The 3,875-nt window shown below is 40.1% G+C and overlaps 1 protein-coding gene across 8 annotated transcripts in view; it reads right to left on the bottom strand.

Annotated features, from left to right (window-relative positions):
• The window catches only part of fbxl4 (F-box and leucine-rich repeat protein 4), a 115,162-nt gene extending 111,666 nt beyond the window's left edge, over nucleotides 1-3,496 (bottom strand). For 5 of the 8 annotated variants that reach the window (XM_048596930.1, XM_048596928.1, XM_048596929.1 and 2 more), the window contains exon 1: nucleotides 3,338-3,467. The gene's annotated coding sequence lies outside the window, so the exon portion shown is untranslated. Of the gene's footprint in view, nucleotides 1-1,775; nucleotides 1,955-3,337 lie in introns of all 8 variants that reach the window. The other 3 variants (XM_048596931.1, XM_048596925.1, XM_048596926.1) reach the window with 2 other exon arrangements.
• Nucleotides 3,497-3,875: the final 379 nt, after the last annotated feature.

Here is a 3,875-nt window from a genome sequence, read left to right as displayed (position 1 = left end):
ACTATAGTTTAAATAACACTGGAGAGAATTCAGCTTCAAATATATACTTCCCTGAAAGTATGAGCGGGATGTGTAAAAGCTCATTAAAACTACCAGCAGTTTTTGAGTTTTATAAATTAGTCATAGAATAAGAGTAATAAATAATGTACAAAACATTCCTTAGGTTACATTAAGAATAGTGACCAGTTTGGGTGATCTTTTATAGAAAACACATTAAAGCCACACAGAATATTCATTATATATTCACCAAGATAATTCCAGCAATGGGAAACTATAGTTACAAAGTGACCCTCAAGATACTGGGACTATTTCTTGAGAAGCAGACAAGGTTATGGTGAAATTAATACAGCTGGTTTTGATACAGTGAGTAAAAAAAGACAGGATTTAATGTCAGTGATGAGGTCACATTATGACAAAGTATGGAAACAGCGTAGGAGAAATGGCTTGAATTGCTCATGCATGAAATGTTTTGACACAGAGAGTGTTTGAGCCAGAGACCTTCATATCTTTTAAAGAAAAACTGGACAAATATTTAAAGTAAATGAACATACAGAGTATGGGAAAGAATAGGATAAAGAGATTAAATGTATAATTTAACCAAATGTAGATGATGACATAAACAATAAGCTCAGGGTGACAACGAATCAAACAATACTCTTTTAACTTCTCACCACTGTCTTCCAGTTGGGCAGGACTGCTCTCCCCTAGTTCCAAATTTATCGACCCATATGTAGCCAGGGAATAATTTACAATAACATTTTTTTCTCTTCCTGTACCATTACCTCTGATACTCCCAAGGATTTATCCAAGCTCCCCTCTTACTTCTAATCTACTTGCTGACCCTTGGCAACATCATCCAAAGGCAGAACGTTAGTTTTCACATGCACTTTGTACCTCATCACCACCTCCTCAACTTCTGATTTTAAATTATCTGATATCCATCTAGTCAACAACTGCATCCCTCTCCCTGTGGGATAGTCTGAGCTTTAGCCAACTTGTCTGGAATCTTGCTGTCACATTTAAGCAAAATGATCTTTTGACCTTATGTCTGTGCCATTATTAAAATAGCCCATCTCTGTTTCTGTGACATTGCCCTATGTTAGCTCACCTGCTGCTGCTAAAACCCTTATTCATGCCTTGTTACCTCCATCTCAACAATTCCAATGCTCTCCTTGCTGGATTCCTATATTCTACCTTCCACAGACTTGAGGTCATTCAAAACTCTGCAGCTTGTGTCATAATTTGCAGCCAGTCCTGTTCACCCAACACCTCTCTGTCCACTGACTAGTCCAGATTCCCAGTCAAGCAACACAGATTTTAAAATTCTTAGAGATAGTAAGAACTGCCGATACTGGAGTCAGAGATAACACAGTATGGAGCTGGAGGAACACAGCAGGCCAGGCAGCATCAGAGGAGCAGGAAAGCCGACGTTTCAGGTCAGGACCCTTCTTCAGAAATGTCTCCATGGTCTTAACTTTCCCTATTTCTGTTATCTCCTGTAGCCCCACAACTCTCAAACTATCTGCGCACATCTAATTTTACCTCTTAAGTGTCACCAGATTTATTCAGTTTACAGTGAAGGTAGTTCCTTCAACTATCTGGCACTTTGGAATTCACCCCCGACTCCAAATCGCTCTACCTCCCCAAATTTCTCCTTTAGTAAACTATTTAAAGCCTAATTTTCTGATCAAGCTTTTGGTTATCTACCCTAATTTCCTGGTGTGGTATCACATTTCGTTTATTATATTTCGGTGAAGCATACTGGGATAGTTTACCTTAAGGTCAGTAGATTAATACAAGATGTTGTTGTAAGGAAAGACTCACTAAAACAAAGCAGGACACGAGAATGCACAATAAACGGGTACAGTATTGGATCACACCAATTATTCGAGAAGGACACATCTCAAACACCTCCTCTTGTGGGAGACTACCATTAAGTTATTGGAAGGCTGGTCTATGCAAATAAGGAAGAAACAAAAAATCAACACAGTTAAATTATAAAAACTGAAAAACAGGTAATACAAATATGCAGTCATCAAGTAAACCCGCAAACAGCAAGTACGCTAAAGCTTGAAACTGTTCCTTCAAACCATCCTGAATGTGAAAGTTAAATGAAACTCAACTTTATGTAGCACTTTTTAATGACCATAAGAGGTCCTACAGCACTTCACAACCAATGAAGTAGTTTGTTGAAGTGTACTTACTGTTAAATGCAAGAAATACAGCAATCATTATACACACTCAACACTCCCAGAACAGTAAGGTAGTAATAACCAAATAATCTATTTTTAGGAATTTCTTTCAGGATAAGGATACCTTGGATAAGCCCCCTTCTTTTCAAAATAGCACCTTAGGATGTTGTGCATCCACCGGAGCTGGAAGATGAGATTTGTCTTATGCCTGAACTGAAAGACGCTACCTCCAATCGGGTAACAACATCAGTCAGCAACAAGTAGTACTGGAATGTGGAGTCTTTATCGTATTTAAATCCTGATGTGGAACCTGAACTTACAAGTTTGTGTTTCAAGAGTTGGGAGCGCTACTAAGCCATGACTGGCCCACTCCATGTCTTATTTTATGATATAAGGTTTAATTTCTAGATTCACAGCATTCCGACCTCGTACCTACAATGCATAAGCGCTTAATAAATGGGAAACGGGAGAAATAAGAATAAAAAGCCATATAAACCACCTGAATTGCATCGTAAGTGGAAATATTGTACGCTTGTCACGATCATTTGTTGAAATGAAACTTGGACTTTTATCGTACAATGGTCGGTCATTTTCTGCCACGTTTGAATTGATGAGAAAGCCAAAACCCTTCGCACCAATGCAAACGCGACAGTGTAAACTGGAACCTTTTCTACAAGACATTAAAACTGGCGATTTTTAATTTGTTTAGTTGTCGCACATCAGAGAGACTCTTTGGAATAAAAAAAAGATATATTTACAAAAGGTGGTGGTGTTTTTCTTTATTTTGTGTATGGATTGCAGCGGATGGTGGGTCAACTTGGTGGACATTGAATGCGGAAGTGCCGCTTTGGAACGTGGAGACAATGGGGACATTCTGTTTGTGGAATGTCGGCCTCGCTCTTTGATACTCGGCCATTGTGACCAACATTCTGGAACTGGAAGGCGGAGTTGCAAACTCTAGTCGCAGACAGTACCCAGTCTGTCAGCTCCACCAACACTGGAACTTCAGCTCGCATACACCCTTCTCAATAAAGCCGCCAGGCTTTGGGGGCCTTTGGGGTGCGCTACAAACACAACGCTTATTATCACCCTTCCCCCCTCCACACACACACACACAAAAATGAATAAATGTACATTAAATGTACCTGTCGCTCAGCATTTACAGACGCTGTGTAACTGCGTGCAGAACAGATGATTTGTTTATTAAGCATGTTTTATTCAATCACAAGACGGGCTGTTTTGTTTTAAGTCTGTCTTTCTCCTCCCTCCGTAAATGTAAACATGTCACCTACAGCCGGGAACCCCGAGCAAACCAACGGCGAAGGTTGCCGGGAGTTGTAGTCTTGGTTGCGACCAAAGTGAAACCACTCCACTCTGATAGAGATAGTAGGAACTGCAGATGCTGGAGAATCCGAGACAACAAGGTGCAGGGCTGGATGAACACAGCAGGCCAAGCAGCATCATCAGAGCAGAGAGGCTGACGTTTCGGGTCTAGACTCTGATAGAGGCCGTTTCCTTAAATATGCGCATCATCTGAAAGTCGTTTTGCAAATAACAGTTTTTGAGCACACTTTTTGATAGGGATTGCTGAGCTGCCACGGCAATAGAAATGTAACAAGGAAGTTGATTGATGTTTGTAATAAATAGTAAAAATAGCCTATTTTGTCTGTTTTTTTTCCCGAA

Source organism: Rhincodon typus, chromosome 5 (assembly GCF_021869965.1).
Source record: "Rhincodon typus isolate 14 chromosome 5, sRhiTyp1.1, whole genome shotgun sequence".
Lineage (NCBI taxonomy): Eukaryota > Metazoa > Chordata > Chondrichthyes > Orectolobiformes > Rhincodontidae > Rhincodon > Rhincodon typus.
Note: the sequence above shows the minus strand (reverse complement) of the source record. Positions and strands in the feature narration are given on the sequence as shown.